Source organism: Pelodiscus sinensis, chromosome 4, assembly GCF_052426305.1.
Source record: "Pelodiscus sinensis isolate ZL-2025 chromosome 4, ASM5242630v1, whole genome shotgun sequence".
NCBI lineage: Eukaryota > Metazoa > Chordata > Testudines > Trionychidae > Pelodiscus > Pelodiscus sinensis.
This window is the reverse complement of record NC_143055.1, coordinates 58,708,653-58,728,168: the sequence shown is the minus strand read 5'-3', so window position 1 is coordinate 58,728,168 and position 19,516 is coordinate 58,708,653.

Genomic DNA, 19,516 nt, shown 5'->3' with positions numbered 1-19,516 from the left:
AATATGAACTTCATAGTTTTCTTGGGAAATATCAGGGTTAATATTGGGGGAAAGGCGGACAGAAAAAAAAGAATATTGAAAGAAAAAGCAATTTAATACTGTGGTTTATTTTATGAATTGACAGTATTACTTGTATGCGTATATGTGTCTTCCATTATATTGCAGTATTTTAACAAACAGCTTTGCATTTACACTTGTGTTTACATTATGGAATTAATCTATTTACCTAAATAAGCAGTGTTTTCATGTTTTCGTGGTCCAAAATGTGGATGAAAAGTAATACAAATGAATAAATAGCTTTTGTAAAACTGAGGAAATTTTCAGTAAAAACAGTGAAAAGTGAAAACAAGGGACCTATAAACTAGATACTATTAGCATTTTAACTTGTAAGCGCTCATGAGAGAAAAGGTCCTCTCGTGGTTGGGTTACAGCAGGAGTAGGGAACCATTTCTGGTTTGAAGGTTCCTGGCCAACAGAAAATCAGTTGGGGGCTGTGGGACAGTTAAGTCCAAGGTTGACTTCAATGATTTATAAAGAGATTTCACAAAACCGGTGTGTGGGAAACAAAATGGCAGATGAAATTGTGTTTGATAAATTCAAAGTAATACATGTTGGAAAGCATAGTTTTAATGATACATACAGAATGATGAAATGTAAATGAGCTGTTATCATTCAGGAAAGGGATCTTGCAATTGCTGAGGATAGTTCTCTGAAAACATTTGCTCATGTGCTGTGGCAAACAAAAAAGCTAACAATATTATGGAGCAGGAAAGGGATAGATAATAAGACATTAAACATCATAATGCCATTACATAAATCCATGGTAGACTCACACCTTAAATACTTAGTGCAATTCTAGAGATTTCCATCTCAAATTAGAATTGGAAAAAGTTCAGAGAAGAGCATGGATCAGCTTCTATGTGAGACTGGTCAGTCTGGAAAGAAAAAGCTAGGAGGCAATATGATAGAGGTCTATACAATTACGAATGATATAGAAAAAGTGAATAGGGAAATGTTGTTTACCTTATCCCAGAACACACAAACAAGGGTTCACACAATTACATTAATAACAGGAAGCTGTTTTAAAAGAAAGTTAGATCCTTCGTATGGAGAGTCAGCTGGTGTACCTCATTGCCTGAGAATGATGTGAGGGTCAAAAGTATAACTGGGTTAAAAAAAGAACTATATAAGTTCATGGAGGATGAGTTCATAAATGGCTAGTAGCCAGGATGGTCATGGATTCAAATGCATGCTCTGTGTCTCCCTACATGACGTCTGACATCAACCTCAGCATGGACCAATCTACACGGGAGGTCCATTTCCTGGACACCACGATACAAATAAGTGACGGTCATATCAATACCACCCTATACCGAAAACCTACCGACCGCTATACTTACCTGCATGCCTCCAGTTTCCATCCCGGACACACCACATGATCCATTGTTTACAGCCAAGCACTGAGGTACAACCGCATATGCTCCAACGCCTCAGACAGAGACCTACACCTACAAGATCTTCAACAAGCATTCTGTAAACTGCGATACCCACACGAGGAAGTGAGGAGACAGATTGACAGAGCCAGACGTGTACCCAAAAGCCTCCTGCTATGGGACAAGCCCAAGAAAGAAACCAACAGAACACCACTGGCCATCACCTACAGTCCCCAGCTAAAACCTCTCCAACGCATCATTAGTGATCTACAACCCATCCTGGACAATGATCCCTCGCTTTCACAGGCCTTGGGAGGTAGATCGGTCCTTGCCCACAGACAACCCGCCAACCTGAAGCATATTCTTACCAGCAACTACACACCGCACCATAATAACTCGAACTCAGGAACCAATCCTTGCAACAAACCTCGGTGCCAACTCTGCCCACATATATACACCAGCAACACTATCACAGGACCTAACCAGATCAGCCATACTGTCACTGGTACATTCTCCTGCACATCCACCAACGTAATATATGCCATCATGTGCCAACAATGCCCCACTGCTATATACATCGGCCAAACAGGACAGTCCCTACGTAAAAGAATCAATGGACACAAATCTGATATTAGGAATGGCAACATACAAAAACCTGTAGGGGAACACTTCAATCTTCCTGGACACACAATTGCAGATCTAAAAGTAGCCATCCTGCAGCAAAAAAACTTCAGGACCAGACTTCAAAGAGAAACTGCTGAGCTACAGTTCATCTTTAAGTTTGACACAATCAACTCTGGATTAAACAAAGACTGTGAATGGCTTGCTAACTACAAAAGCAGCTTCTGCTCTCTTGGAATTCACACCTCCAGATCAGCTGCTAGAAGTGGGCCTCATCCTCCTTGATTGGATCCACCTCGTCATCTCCAGCCTGATCCTGGCCTGCATATTTATTCCTGCCTCTGGAAATTTCCACTACCTGCATCTGACGAAGTGGGTCTTTGCCCACGAAAGCTTATGTTCCTACACTTCAGTTAGTCTAAAAGGTGCCACAGGACTCCTCGTCGCTTTTGCAGATTCAGACTAACACGGCTACCCCTCTGATACTTTACATGACGTCTGGTTACTCTTATTCTCCATTTGCCAGGATTCTGCACATAGGCATAAGGGTTGGATGTTATCCACCTAGAAATGATGTCCAAGATTGAATGGAAAGGAAACTTTGAGAATTGAGATCAACCAGTTGTCATTTTTGCATCAAATGGAACTTACCTGTCTGCAGTTTGATTTGCAACTATCCTTCATTACAACAGTTGAGCCAGGAGTGCATGTTATCATCATTTTAAACTGGGTAAGGGAAGATAATGGAGCTTTGTGGAACTAAACAGGTGAAGTTTCTGGTTTATGATGTCTAGTTGTTTTGAATGAATAGGAACCTCTGAATACATTACCAGTATGTGCTTCATGGTGCTTCACAAACATGTAAGATGGCAAGATATATGCCTTAATCAAAATAAGATGGATAATATAAAGAGGAATGCCAACAAACAATTAAGGGAGAGAGAGGAAAGTAAAATAAAGGAAACTAGGGGTAGGGGATGACTTTCTTCAGGACAGCCACTTTAAATTTGCCTCAGGTCTCCACTGTATCATCTTTGGCATCCAATTGTCAAAGTGTCCTTTGCTTCCACTGAGAAATATCTGATTTCATATTTATCAGTATGTGAAAGGATAAGCAGAACAATCATTTGTAAATATTATTTCCTCCTCATTTATACATTTTTGAAGTATATGTATGAAAATTATTTCTACATGGGGGAAAAATGAAATATCCATACAATATATACAGGTCAAAAGAGCAATTTGAAGTTTCTATCCATAGAAGTGCATAGCTGATAAAATAAATGTTCAGAGTACATTATTGGGGAGGGGGGATAGACAGACGGATGTGAGTTTGAGGTTTTTATAAAGTAATATCCCGTTTCCCAGGCAGTATTATTCAATTTACCAGGTTTAATAATTGAGTCATTCTATACTTCTCCAGCTATTCATATTACACCAAACACACTAAAATAAAAGGGACGGGAAGAGAGAAAATAACTGCTAGTTAAGTAAATATCAGTTTATTAATTAAAATGTTCTCAGCACAACCACAAGTCAGATCAATATCACAGTCAATACTCTCTTTCAAAAACAATGTAGCATTGTCAAAATCAAAGAACTTGTTTTATCCCTTACTAAATCCCTCTTAACTTTGCAATGGTCATATCTAGTCTAGTTCATTTATAAGCTGTTTCTTACAGATGCATATATTTTCTTCTGTGCTGAGTAGCTCTGCATTGGGGGGGGGAGGGGGGGAATAAATCCTTTAACACTGGAAATAATCTCTTATTTCAACCACATCCACAGTTTGGTCAATGTCAGTTCTTGAAAGAGAAACAATGATTAATGAGTGCCTGTAACAGAGTGGGTGGTCTATAAAATGAAGCTTTGTTCAACCCTCCTCTTCCAATCCGGGTGTTCCCACTTGGGCTAATTAAGAAGGTGAGGAAGAATCTGGAGAGTGTCAGACTTGCACTGGATGAGGTACACCACATGTTATGATAGGCATGGATATTGCAAGGTGTATTGTGGTGATCATCATAACAGTGGAGATATGTCTGCGGGTTTTGCATCTGTTGAGGCAAGGTCTGATGCTGCATTCAGCTTAAGTATAGTTGTTTGTGTGAAGCATGCTTCTGATGAATAATTTAGCATATTAGGGAGGTTTTTGAAGGGCAAAAGAGGGGAGTCAGGCAGATCTTTCATACTCTGTAGTTCCTACAGTGATGATCAGTATCCTCGCCCCTCCGACACACACTTTTCAAGATCTATGAACCCTATCACATGTGGTAAACCTCATCCTACATTCTAAATTCTCCAATAAAAGCCACGTTGGTGAAACAAAACAATCATTAAGATGCCAAATTAACTTTTACACAAAAATTAGAAGCCAAAAGTACTAAAGCACCCACACATGAACACTTTTCATGAAATGATCACTTCCTGTCTGATCTCTGGTTTTGTTCCCCAAAGAAACCTGCACAATACCTTCAAAAGATGACATGGGAGTCAGTCCAGGCACTGAATTTGATTCACTACAATAAGCATGTCTATGCTACTAAATTACATTGATAAATTAATTACTGTGATAGCTGTAGGTCAACTCAAAGCAGAATTTCACATCTATCTGCTGTTCTCATTTACTTACCTGTGGGGAATCGTGAAAAATTGACAAATGGAGCCCTGTCCCACCCCTGTCAGCCTTAGATTCGGGGCAATGGGGGAGGGTGTCTATGAACACACAAACTGTGGACAGTCATCACCTATTTAAAAGTAAAAGATCTTGTTTGCAGTACAATTTAAATTCATATAAAACCGTAGCAAGCCTATACAGTGTCCAATGCTATACCCATATTCACATAGCTGAAGACCGTATAGAGTTGGGAGGAGCTCTTAGGTCATCAGCAGAGGGGTGGTTTCTGCTGGGGTTGTCCTTCAATGAGTCTTTCCTTTATCCTGTTATAACCAGATCTTGTTCTCTTATTCTCATTAGTATCTAATCCTCCAGTCAGAACAGAACTTTCTGTGATGTTACATTCAGATGTTTTACTGTTTATTTTTCAGTAACATTCCCTCTTGTTGCATTCTTTCCTATAATCTTGTAAATTTACTGGCATAATCCTAGGTCACATATTCCTATGGCTTAGTATGGCGAAGCTAAAATCTTATAGAGCTATGATTTTAGGCCTTGAATTTTTATGTAGCGAACACACTCATCACTCTTGTCTGCCTTATACATCTAAAATCTGGCAATTTTAAAATCTATATAGAATACATTGCTTACATATGAAATAACATGTAAGTTGATCACAGTGTAACCACCTCCAGGCTGATTTGAACCTGGGACCTCCGGAGCGGAATATAAGAGCCTCTACCCTCTGAGCTAAAAGCCAGCTAGTTCTCAGTCCTTGCTGTAGAGGTCTCTTGATGTTAGCTGTTGCTGTGGTCTAAGTGCCACTGCATGGTAATCACGCTAAGAACATAAGAACGGCCATACTGGGTCAGACCAAAGGTCCATCTAGCACAGTAGCCTGTCTGCTGACAGTGGCCAGCACCAGGTACCCCAGAGAGGGGGAACCGAAGACAATGATCAAGCAATTTGTCTCCTGCCATCCCTCTCCAGCCTCTTACAAACAGAGGCCAAAGACACCATTTTATCCCCTGGCTAATGGCCTTTTATGGACCTAACCTCCATGAAATTATCTAGCTTCTCTTTAATTTCTATTATAGTCCTAGACTTCACAGCCTCCTCTGGCAAGGAGTTCCACAGGTTGACTACACGCTGTGTGAAGAAGAACTTTCTTTTATTAGTTTTAAACCTGCTACCCATTAATTTCATTTGGTGTCCTCTAGTTCTTCTATTTAGGGAACTAATAAATAACTTTTCTTTATCAGCCCTCTCCACACCACTCATGATTTTATATGCCTCTATCATATCCCCCTTCAGTCTCCTCTTTTCTAATCTGAAAAGTCCCAGTCGCTTTAACCTCTCCTCATATGGGACCCATTCCAAACCCCTAATCATTTTAGTTGCCCTTTTCTGAACCCTTTCCAAGGCCAAAATATCTTTTTTGAGGTGAGGAGACCACATCTGTACACAGTATTCAAGATGTGGGCGTACCATAGTTTTATACAGGGGCAGTAAGATATTCTGGGTCTTATTTTCTATCCCTTTCCTAATAATTCCTAGCATCCTATTTGCCTTTTTGACCGCCACTGCACACTGCGTGGAAGTTTTCAGAGAACTGTCCATGATAACTCCAAGATCTCTTTCCTGATTTGTCGTAGCCAAATTAGCCCCCATCATACTGTATGTATAGTTGGGGTTATTTTTCCCGATGTGCATTACTTTACACTTCTCCACATTAAATTTCATTTGCCATTTTGTTGCCCAATCACTCAGTTTGGTGAGATCTTCTTGGAGTCCCTCACAGTCTGCTTCTGTCTTGACTATCCTAAACAGTTTGGTATCATCTGCAAACTTTACTACCTCACTGCTTACCCCTTTCTCCAGATCATTTATGAATAAGTTGAAAAGGATTGATCCCAGGACTGACCCTTGAGGGACACCACTAGTTACCCCTCTCCAATCTGAAAATTTACCATTTATTCCTACCCTTTGTTTCCTGTCTTTTAACCAGTTCTCAATCCAAGAAAGGACCTTCCCTCTTATCCCATGGCCATGTAATTTAGGTGTGTGGGTTACAATAGAACTAGAAAACACAATAGAATTAATGAGAAAGTGAACTAATTAGCTACAAGCCTCATTGACTTTTGAATTACACTATGTCTGAGACTTCAAAGGGGTAGCCGAGTTAGTCTGTATCAGGAAAAAATTAAACAACAACAAATAGTCATTAAGGTGCTACTAGTCTAAACATGTAGATGGTATCATGATGATATAGCTGAGGTTTGCTGAACTTTGTGACTGCTATGAAAGACATCTTGGGAATCTGCCTTCCCCATAAGCAGTTGACTACCTTCAACCATATTTGGACAATGCATGAAAGTGTGGATATTTCCTTCATAAATGGATCAAGGAATTACCTAATTGTGACTGCGGTGAGGTACATTCCATTCAACACATCATGGACAATTGCCTCACTCATGCTTGATAAAAGGGAGAATCTATCTAGCTACCCCAGAAGTATTAGAATGGCTTTCAAATCTCAAGATTCAGTTCTAATTCATTGCTTTTGTCATAGGAAAGAAGAAGATTGCTTGAAGTTCAACTGTACTGTGGAGAATCAAGGAGCAGACAGCTTGATTTTAGAGCTGTTTAGATTGTTTTTCAATCTAGTACACAAGTTATCTTTTGTCTGTGTTGCCTAAGTGTTATATATACATGGTGGGTACTTTGAAAAACTCCGTATTTGAACACTAGTCAAGGATAGAAAATTAAAAATGCTAAAAATATGTTTGACTGTGACCTAATTTCACTATAGAGAATCAATTTCTTGGTTAAGTAATGTTTGCTAGCATGACCAATAAAACTCATTAAGAGAAAAAGATTAAATTTTCTTATCTAAGCAAAGCTGTGTTAAGATAAGGAAAATCAACATTTATTTAAATTAAAAATAAATGTTACTCTTTAAAGTATCTTACTGGAAAAAAAAAAAACCCAGAATGAAAGAAATATTTTAATACAGACCTTAATGAAACAAAAGTAACTATGCCCTCAGCGGTACCCTTTATCCCACATGTTTACATGTGGAAATCAGATATCTTACGCATCAGGCTGAAAAGCAGACGTTCATAAGCGTTACAGTAGTCTTTGCCCTTTCTAATAAGTCTCTAGTGAGAATCTACAAAGAGTTATGATGCTCCATGATTTGTGTTTAAGTAATTATGTGTATTTTTCTCCTCTTGAGTCTTTTTGCAAAAGCTGAATTTTACAAAATGTATATCTGTACTGATAAATTTGAATGGTAAATCTTTTAAAGATCAAGTCAATAGTAATTCCATAAGTAACTGTAGCAAAGCATGCCAGGCTTTTTAAGAGTTGACACAGTTAACCTACATATTACTGGGATTCATCCATTAAGGGGGAGATGTATTCCTCAAGATAACTTCTTCTTGTTGTTGTGATCTGTAGTCCCGGAGTGGTTATGGGATCTAGAGAAGGGGCACGTGGCAGCTGAACTATATATGAAGCTGCCTCAGACTTAATTGTGGTGAGTGAAGGAGATGCGGAGGAAAGCTTTCCAAAGTCTAGATGTTTGCAAGTTGCAAGAACAGGGCTCTCCAGCGAGAGAATAAGGGAATTCCTGAGCTCAGAAAGGGAAGGCTGGCTACAGAAAAGGACTGTAAAGGGAAGGGATGTACTTGGTACCTCAGGAGGATGTTTGTGAATTCAAAGAAGGTATTGTAGGTTATGGGTCTGGCAGAGAGAAACAAGAGTCTGAGGGCAGACAGCCCAGAGCGTAGAGGATCCCCATGGAGCAGGAGGTGACTTCCTGAAGAGCCTTTTCTGTATCTTCTTCCCCACTCCCTATGAGAGGTCCAGGACTTAGGGAAGGAGCTTGTGGATGTGGGGGGATCAAGGAAGGAGTGTGGGGGTGAAGAAGTCAGGGCAGGAGATTGGGAGGTGTAGAGAATTCAGGTGTCAGGGCGGGGAAGGGTGTCTCGGAAAATGATGGGGGCGGCCAGTGATTCCTCTGTGGGGCTAGCCCAGAGTGGCAGGAGCCATGCTGTTGCCCTGGGACAGGCTGGGGAAGCAGGAATTGTGCTGCTCGACTACCAACAGCTTTATAACTTCCTGGGGCTATCAGGTCAGCAGAGACCTCTCCCTTCGGCCAGCCAGGGTGGCAGGGGCCATTCTGCTCAGCCAGCAGTTGTTCCGTGGCTCGAGGGGGCTCTCAAGGAAACAGGGTGTGGTCATTGTGGAGTATAAATGTCCCTTATAGCACAGCTCTCTCTGTTTTTCATTAAATCAAAAATCACATTCCATGCACATCCTATTGTCCTGGCGCAACCAAACCCTGACTTTGCTTTAAGATATGATAAGAGGAAGCTGCATTCCAAATTTGGTCCTAGCTCTTATCATTTAGGAGGAGTTCTTGAAATATATACACACACTCTCTGAAATACATATATTTTCAACTAATTCTCTAATGTGGTTAATTAGCAGAGGTAACCTTAATTCTGTCATTTTCTAATGTTAAATGCTTGGTTTTGCAATCTTAACATTTGTAATACCTTTCAGAATGTTAAGAAAATATTGAGGTTATATGGTTAAATAGTTAACATGAAATGCTAGATTTAAGATGGCATATGAACCATAATTCAGTTGTCTTGTAATGTCATATGCACGAGGATTTGATATTTTATTACTCTCTCTATTATTTATCCAGTAATAACATGAGTGATGCAATGCACTAGCATTTTTAATGCTGCTCGGATTGCTAACAGCTTGTTTTCAATTTGCTGCATATAGAACAAATAATTTTCAAAATGTATAAACAAAACACAAAATAGAATCTGAACTCATGACCCTTTGCCATAAAGAAAAAAGATGGTCTAAGTGTACATTAAAATGCACCATATGACAACAAATTTTGCAGCAGCTTATTTTTTGCCTTGGATATTTCCCTGTTCCATTATTTGTCTTTGTGCATGGCTCATGTGCACAAACAACATAGGTTCTATATAACAAGTATAAAATATCTATTTCCATGAAATGTTCTGTGAAAGTTTTGTCTTGGGTTAATGAGAACATCAAAAAGGTAGAGATATCTTTCCTGACTAGTCATTCCTTGCAAAAATATAAATAATTTCTAGAAGTGAATTTGATTTTTGATTTATGCTCTCACCAGAAACATACTGTAATTTTTACATGAAAGGCTTAAGGATTTAATGGCAAACACACTAAATTTAGTAGAGTAAAAATACTACGAATAATTTTTTGAAAATTTAACCTGGAGACGGAAGAGAGAGATCAATGCTTTGTGTTATGCTATTCTGGCAGTAAAAGTCATATACAGTATTACTCCCATTCTATGAATTTGTTCTCCTGTCCACTAACAGGATAATGATGCACTATGGGTTTGTATATACTGCAATTAAAAACCTGTGGCCGCCCATGCCAGCTAACTTGGGCTCATAGGGTTTGTGCTAAGGTGCTGGTTTACGCTGGCAGACGTAAAGCGCTGGCAGTTAGTGCCACTCAAATCTCAGCAGGGAAACCACTACGGTGTGTCTACACTGTCAGCTGCCAGTATAGTAGCGTGACCACCCATGAGTCACTTTGAAGCAGCATTCAGAGCAGTGCACTCTGGGTGTCTGTCCCACAGAGCACCTCTTCCTCTTCTTCTGCTGAGGCTTGTGGGAAGCAGACTTGGGACTGTAGACAGGGGAGACCTACTATGGTCAGGAAGACCCACAATTTCTGTGCCAGCACTGCTTGTGTCTCCTCCACCTGTAGCCAGACATCACCTGACCATGGATGTCTCTACTCAGATCCTGGTGTGGTTTTGCAGGAACTGTGGCTTGTAGGTCCCACTTACTGAAATCCAGGTTGGGGGGACTATCCAATGTGAAAAGTGCCTGTTGATGGAATCTCTCAGGAAGCAGGTGGGAGAACTGAAGAAGGAAGTGGCTGAGGAGCATCTGAATCCATGAGCAATTCCTGGACAGTATCCATGTGGAGACAGCTAAGGTAGCTGTCCCTCTACACAGGACTGCTGACACCCCTCCAGTGGAGGAGAAGATGTCTCAGGGGGACACTGGCAGCTGGTCACTTCTGGCAACAAGCAGTGCTCCACCCCTGCTCCCAGCCTTCCCACTATGGTACTGGAGAACTATTACAATCTTCTTGATACAGGAGATAAAGCACCCCCTACAGCTGAAGAGGAGCAGCTTCGTACCCCCCAAGGCTGAGAGGTCTGTTGGCACCAGTGCGAGGAAGAAATGTAGGGTAGTGGTGGTTAGAGACTCTCTTCTGAGGGGGACAGAGGCACCCGTCTGTCACCTCCCGAGATAACATGTCAGGACACGCTGCCTGCCAGGGGCCTGTATCCAATACGTTATAGAGGCACTGTTGAGGATTATCTGGCCCTCTGACTACTAACCCATACTACTCCATATGGGCGCTAATGATACTGCAAGGTGTGACACTGAGCAGATCAAGAGTGACTACAGGGCTCTGGGAGTACACATGAAGGAGTTTGGAGTGCAGGTGGTTTCTCCTCACTTCTTCCTGTCAAAGGTATGGGCCCAGGCAGAGACAGGTGCATCCTGGAGGTGAATGTCAGGCTGTGAAGATGGTGTCTCCAGGAGGGCTTTGGCTTTCTTGGCCACGGGGTGCTATTCCAAGAAGGAGTCCTGAACAGGGATGGGATTCACCTTTCGAAGATGGGAAAGACTATATTTGGATACAGACTGGCTAACTTAGTGAGGAGGGCTTTAAACTAGGTTCGACAGGGGCAGGTGACCATGTTCTTCACCTGTGAGTTTTGGAGACCTGGGAGATGGGATGGAAATGGGAAGGAGCATGGGCTATAATAGCAGAGAAAAAGGAGGGAAAAGGCAGAACTAGGAGGCAAGTCAAATCAGCATCTTAGGCTACAGCTACCCTGGTGGGTCTTTTTGTGGAAAAGGATGTGCAAATCGTGTTCACATTTACATATCATCTTCCGATTCTTTTTGCAGAAGAGGTTTTGCTGATAAAAAGCCCCATATAGACTGGGCCATTTGTTGGAAAAAACCCTTTCTGCAAGATCCTGTAAATCTCGATTTTTGAGGAATAAGGGATCTTGTGAAAGAGGGAGTAGCATCATTTAAGTGATGCTCTGCTCTACATCTCCAATCTCCTATATAATCAGCTCAGACTCCACTGAAAAAAACTGGAAAAAGCATGTGTAATGGATAACTATTTTTCCCCTCAATTATCCCAGAGGTCTAAAAAAACTATGGTTATACCATGGTTAATTGCAGGATTTACCTGATTTACTTGCATTTTTACTTGTAAAGAAATAAAAAGGAAATTATGACTAATTTGACACATTTAACTTGTTTTTTTTTGCTTACAAGTTAACAATATAAGCATCTCTTCACAGATTAATTGTATTATTCAAAAGAAATTATTTATCTGTGTTGTCTTAATTTCCACTGTACTACTCCAAGATAAGTTGACATTATAAATATATGAAAGTGTTATGGATTAATAGATGGACATTTTTAGAAATCTCTTTTCTTTATAAAAGACAAGATTATGGAGAAATACTGTATAATGATAAAGTCTATATTTCTTCCTAATTAACCCACAGGGAATATATTAGTACAACACTGGAATACATTCTTATCCTGTTTGTCCACTTAATATTCACTAGATTTTTATACTGCAAAAAGAAAAAACATAAGTTCAAGGACAGCATAACAGAAAATAAGGTCAGAAAAATGTCTCAATTAAAATAGTAGCCAGGCTCCTGTTTGGCAAAGACTACTTCATAACTATTAATTTCCAAGAAAATATTCCTAGGGTAAAGCCTAAATGTATTTTTCAAACATTAACAACATCATCTGGATGGTAAAAATGAGATCTGAAATTCATACAAGTGAATGTCTGTAAAAATGATCCTTCTCATGTAATTTACCTAATACTGCCTCATTAGTGTCTTGGCCGTATTTCAGCAAAGTATTTTCAGCATATATTATATACCATTGAATTCAATCCATATTGTAGTGGAGGATTTGAATTCCAGTGAGACTTAAGAACCTGTTTAAGCACTTTACTGACTTGGGACTGTAGTCCCTTATCCTGTGGGTAGTCCCCTTGTTTTTCAAAGTTAAGTATATGCATAAGTTCTTGGAGGGTCAGCGACTCAAACCGTGAGCTCTTCAGGGCACAATTATGTGCATGTGTGTGTATGTGCAGCACTTAGAACAATGGAGGGCTTAATCTTGGCTAAGACCTCTAGATGTTGTTATAATAATAATAATAAATAATAAATGAAGAACAAGATTAAATAATGCAAAGACAATTTTAGAATGAAATGTGAACAACACTTTTAGAATGAAAACTTTTTGTATGGATAACTGATTATAAAAATAAAGGTTAGGATTTAATGGCATTTGTAACTGGAATTAGTTACTTCACATGTTTCGATGCATAATTTATTAATTGGTTCTTCCAGGACCCTGAATATGAATAAGAGAGTCTGAATTTGGAGTACCAAAAAGCTGTTTGGCTACTTACTTTGAGTAGGGGAAAGGGCCTTGTGCATTATAAGTGTTAAGTGGACTCCTCAAGGCGCCTTTCCTACCATTCATTCATTAAGTTCATTGGAAAATTACCAACTTCACTAGGGCTACAAACAATCAGAGGAAACTGATATCCAAATTGTTAAAACTTATCTTTATTGAGATTTCATGTTTTTAAATATAGTGCTCCTATTTTTCATTGGACTCTGATATTTTGGAAGGGACTCATTTGGATGATGAAGGGCCAAGCCACTGAAGATCCATCAAGATTGGCCAGCAGTGGGATTTGGGTGAGAAAAGGATTGCAGTGACACACCCTGATGCTAGGAGGCTTTCCAGAGATGAGTGTACCCCATCACAAATAATTAGGCCTGCAATTGCAAACTTAAAACTCAAGCTGGATTCTCAGGACGATTATAATTAACTCTATGCTTACCTTGAACTTTTGTTTTTAAGGTATTATATGTACTACTTGGTAGTACTGCCTATTCAGGTGTCCAACACTTCTTAATGACCCCTATTTTCATTTGCTTAAAACTTTGCAAAAACCTTAACCCTTTCAGGTGAAATTTCCATGCTGGGTGTCTTTCTCGGGCTGAGCTTTTTTGAAAATTTTATAACACTAAAAAGACTAGAGAAAATTATATTGTTTAAATTAAATAAGTGTGTGAACCTTTCCTTTGAAAAGCTCTACTGCTGAGAATTTGGCAGGGGGTTGGCCTGTGTCGAGAATTTCCTTTTTTCTGTTACTGGGGCAGTCTACCCAAATCTGGCCAAGTTATTAGTCTTTGAAAAGTCTCAATTCATATACAACAGATACTTAACTCTTCTAAGAGTCTATTCTCACTGAGTGTACCGTAGACTTTCTCAGCTCTTGGGTCCTGATGAAACTGCACATGTGCCGTATTCCAGCATGACTGATGCTCAGGGCTATAAATATAAAGCTGGATTTCTCCTGTAATTGTTGTTCCACCCTAGGGGGGGACCAGATTCTAAACTGAGAGCAGGGAGCCTGTCTCTCTTGTCCTTTGAATGATCTCCATGCTGGGAGCTAGGCAGTGGAGGAGGAAGCGGTTTGGCTCAAACAAAGAGAGAACAAGGTCTGCAGAGGAGTGGAGGAAAAGGAATAGATTGATAAAAGGAACCTAATGAGACTAGGAGTGGAAGTGAGTGGTAAGGAGAATGGGGCTTGTTAGGCAAGGAGAGAGAAATGAGGAGAGCAGTGCTCCTCCAAAAACTGGCACCTATATTAGAAGAGTGGTGGGAGGCTGGCTGGACAAGGATATTGGAATGAGGAGCCAGTGACTAGAGGATGGGTGAGGGGCTGGGGAAAGGTAGGCAGATCTGTTAAGAGCCTGGGATGAAAGGAGAACTGACACAAAGTGAACAAAGAACATGACAAAAGGTAGAGAGGGAGACTGAAATTGGAGGTAAAGCCCAGGGAACAAGGACAGGGGCTGGGAGGGAGCCAGTGTGGGGAGCCAGTGAGGTGGGGGTGTAGAAGATGACTGGAGGTTGGTGGGAGGAGAGAGGGATTGGATGAAGAGCTGGGAGGGGAAAACTGGGTATTCACAGCTGAGGCTATGAGGGAGATTCCCAAACGCGAGCCATTCTTTTTAGGTGACCAATCTGAGCAACTATCCCAGATTGAGGTAGCATTCTTGGAGGTTTTGTAACTGATACACTAAACAGTAATAAGTCACCAAGACCAGATGGCTTTCATCCAAGAGTTTTGAAGTAACTCAGATGTAAGATTACAGCACTACTAACAGTGGTTTGTAACCTAGCCTTTAAATCGGGGGTGGGAACTAATTTTAGATGGGGACCACTTCAGGAATTTTTTAAGTGGCCCTGGGCTGCTCTGGAATGGATAGGGCCTCAGATGCAAGGGGGAGGGCTTCCCTGCCCACAGACTCGGATTGACCTGGGGGCGGAGGGATTGTGTGAAGCCAGTTCTGAAGAGCTGGCAGTTTGCTCTAGGCACCTGTGCTCTTGGTGGCAGGAGGAGACTGTTTATGCTCTCCCCCCCCCCACACCAGGTCAATCAGGGCCTAGGGGCAAGGGGAGCACGGGAAGTCTCTTGCTCCCTGCCCTGCAAGGGTGTGCCATGCTTAGTGTCAACTGACAGCTGAGTGGCAATTGATGGTTGATTCTAAGCACCACACGCTCCTTGCAGGATGGGAGGAGACTTAAATCAGGGCCTGGGGATGGGCGGGGAGCATGAGGAGACTTTTGTTCCCTTCTGTGCTTAGAGTCAACTGCCAGCTGCTCAGCTGTCAGTTGACTAAGCACGGCATGCCCCTTGCAGGGTGGGGACAGGGTAGAAGGAGACTTTGTGCACTTCCCCCTGCCCCCAGACCCTGATTGGCGTGGGGGCGGGGGAGTAGCAGGGTGTCTGAGGGATGGATCAACCTGCTTGGTGGTCTGGATACAGCCCACAGAGGCCCTTTTGCCCACCCCTGCTTTAAATCTTCTTCTATACCAAAAGACTGGATGATAGCTAATGTGACACTCTCTTAAATAAAATAAGTTGTCATGGGATAAGAGGGCAGGTCCTCTCTTGCTTGATAACTGGTTCCAAGATAGGAAACAAAAGGTAGGAATAAATAGTCAATTTTTAGAATGGAGAGAGGTAACTAGTGGTGCCTCCAGGGGTCTGACTGGGACCAGTCCTATTCAATTTATTCATAAATGATCCGGAGAAAGGGGTAAACAGTGAGGTGACAAAATGTGTAGATAACACTAAATTGCTCAAGATAGTTAAGTCTAAAGCAGACTGTGAAGAACTTCAAAAGGATCTCACAAAATTAGGTGACTGGCAATAAGATGGCAGATGAATTTTAATGTTGATAAATGTAAAGTAATGCATATTAGAAAACATAATCCCACCTATACATATAAAATGATGAGGACTAGATTATCTGTTACCATTCAAAAGAAAAACTTTGGAGTCATGAGGAGAGATTAATAACACTGGGACCTTTCAGTTTGGGAAAGAGATGAGTAAGGAGGGATATGATAGAGGTCTCTATAATCATGACTGATGTGGATGTGGGAAAAGTGAATAAAGAAGAGCTATTTATTCCTGCCCATAACACAAGAACTAGGGATCACCAAATAAAATTAATACTTAGCAAACACACAAAAATAAGTATTTCTTCATACAACTCATAGCCAACCTGTGGAACTCCCTGCCAGAGGATGTAATGAAGTCCAAGATTACAAGGGTTCAAAGTGCTAAATAAATTCATGGAAGATAGGTCCATCAATGACTATTGGCCAACAGGGGCAGGAATGGTGTCTTGTCTCTCTTTGTCAGAAGCTGGGAATGGGTGACAAAGGATGGATCACTTCATACTTATCTGTTCTGTTCATTCCCTCTGGGGGAACATGGTATTGGCCACTGTTGGAAAACAGGATACAGGGCTAGATGGACCTTTGGTCTAACCCGATATGGGCATTCTTATGATTTTATGAGGTCTACAAAATATGACTTGGTGTAAAGGAACTATTGCCTATACACTGACCACTAAGGTCTCGTTCCCTTCTACTCCTGTCTCCACCCTTTCTTTCTTTTGTTCGTTCGTTCTTTCTTTCTTTTGTTCTTTCTTTCGTTCTTTCTTTCTTTCGTTCTTTCTTTTCTTATTCTTATGGGGCTGGAACCATCCTTTTGTTCAGTTTGTGAAGCACCAAGCACAAGGGGGTTCATGACTCCCTTCCCTGTGCAAAATTAATTTCTCCTCAGAAAAGGTTTATCCTATTGCACTGACAGAGATGGAGGGAGAAAGTATATGACCCTGTAATTAAATGTTGTCGTAATCTACAAGCACAATAGAGTTTACACAGACAACCTGATTTTTTTTTTTAAATTTGATTAAACTATCTGTTTTTGTTTTCTCTACCCTTCAGCTATGTTTTGGGTTAAGCATTAACATGACTTATATCTGTTTATGACATAGAAAAGAGAAGTGCGTGGCAGTAGAGGACAAAACAGAGTTGAGGGCAAGTAAGGTAATGGTTCAAATCATGCAGAAACAAATGTATGGATGTGATGGTGGATGTTAGACCTAATTAGCAAGATAGTCACATCTCTCCACGAAGAACATTGCATGGAGGGGGTAGGGTGGAAAGCAAAGCCTTCAGCTAAGGATCAGTATGATTCAAGGAGTTTCTAGAAGCTGGCAGGGATCTGAATGAATAGTGACATATTTTAAACAAGAAAACGAAACTTCTTTAACTGATGAAAATGTGTAGAACGAGGTTTAAAAAAACCCTGAAATGAATACTTACCAGCTAATCCTGCAAACACTTAGGCATGTCTGCAATTTGTGATAATGATATTGAAGTCAAGGACACTGCTGACATGTGCAAAGTTAAATGTGTGCTTGCAGGATTGGTGCCATGACCAGGATATTTGTAAATAGTTTCTACATGTGATTTAACAAGTCAATGTGTTCTGCTATGCTGCTCCCATCAGACTGATTGTTTGCTTTAGTGATTAAATGCTCTTGGCTTCACCATATTCACATTTTTCTCAGTTTAGTTCAATTTAAGTTCTTAATAATGGAAGGAATTTATTATCCCAGTTAGAATGGGGTATGTCTGCTTGCTTGGGTGGTGGCATCATTCATTGGTGCCAGAAGTGAGACTGGGGAATGTGAGCCAAGTAGCATCCAGGATCACCACCCTGCAAGAACATTCAAAGCTTCTTAATTTTTTTGACTCTCCATCCGCCATCCCAGAGGCCCTTTATTGGTGGCACCATGACTAGCCCATAAATAGCAGTATTATATCAGAATTGTACACATGTTTACATGTTTGTTCAAAGCCTACTTGGGGAAATACTGAATTGCTCTTTGAGTCTTTGTTCAATCAGCATTATCCTTTCCTTATGTAAATTACAGTCCAGTAATTAAGTACTTACTTCTGATGGCATTATACAGAATTATCCATATATAAATAAATATTTTGGTTAGTGACAAAGATAGTGATGAAAATCAGTAGTGTGAGAATACTTATCAAGACAAGTTTGCTCCACAAAAAAATGTGCAAAGCCCTTTTGTATGTAAAGACTTATGCCATGATTCTGAAAAGACTTATGCAAGCTCTTAATTATGAATGTATGAGTAGTCCTGCATAAGTCAATATGATTATTTGCATGTACGTAACTGTAAGCACACATCTTTGCAGTTCTGTAGCTTTGCAATCTGAGCCCAGGTGAGCTGATCTGGGCCAGTTGCTGGTATTTTATTTAAGTGTAGCTATAACCATCTCTACTACTGACTAGCTTTAATAATGTTTTTCACATATTCCCCAGTTTACCAATATTATTTTGTTAGACTTCATCATACTCCTGTGAAATAGAATATCAGTTTCCTCATTGGACAGATGAACAAACTGAGGTCCAGGTAGTAAGTGACTTGCCTTAGGTCATATAACAAGTGAGACCTTGGTCTGTGGTTGACCCAAAGCCTTCTGAACACCCTTCCTTATGTCTAATCCATTACATTAACATGCTTGCCCTTTGGTGGCAATCAGCGCCTATAGTATTCAGTGGGAACCCTTTAGCTCATGTCAATGTGTGAGGGATTGCATTCCAACACACTGTCATACAGACTGGGAAACTGATACATTTATTGAAGTTAAGATGTCCACAGCCATGAGAAGGTACGTAATAATTATCCTATTAGTCTTCTATTTCTAACTGTAGATATGTACTACCCTTTTAAAGGCTAGGTTAGAATGTACAACGTGCAACTTGACGATAACCAAGTAGTTTCCCTGCCCCATGATGGCATTGAGCTATTTAAGAAAGACTGGAAAACAGAGCAAGAGAGAGAGAATAAGTGTCATGCAGGCTGCAGTAGTTGAGGGTTTGTCTCAGGATTCCAGAGACTATCTTACCCTGACTCAGACTTTATTTTGTGAACATTAGTTTTAGGAACCTTGAACTAGGGTACTGATGAACTGTTTTTTGTAACAAATATTGCAAACTTTAATAAGGTGTTGATACCTTATTGAAAGGGACAATGTTAGGTTAGTGTGTGTTAGCTTCTAGATTCTGTCACTAACATGAGTAACTTCAATTAATCACAGATCCTTTTTGAGTCCCTGTTTTCTCCATATATTAAGTGGGGATGAATTTAACTGAAAGGATGGGATTTCCAAGCATATTTCATCCCACATTAATAAACATGTTAAATGTTTTTCCTAACTCTTTCAAAAAGGTTCAGCACCTACTTTCAGTTTGAATGAGTGGGAGGATTAGGCAAACTGGAGAA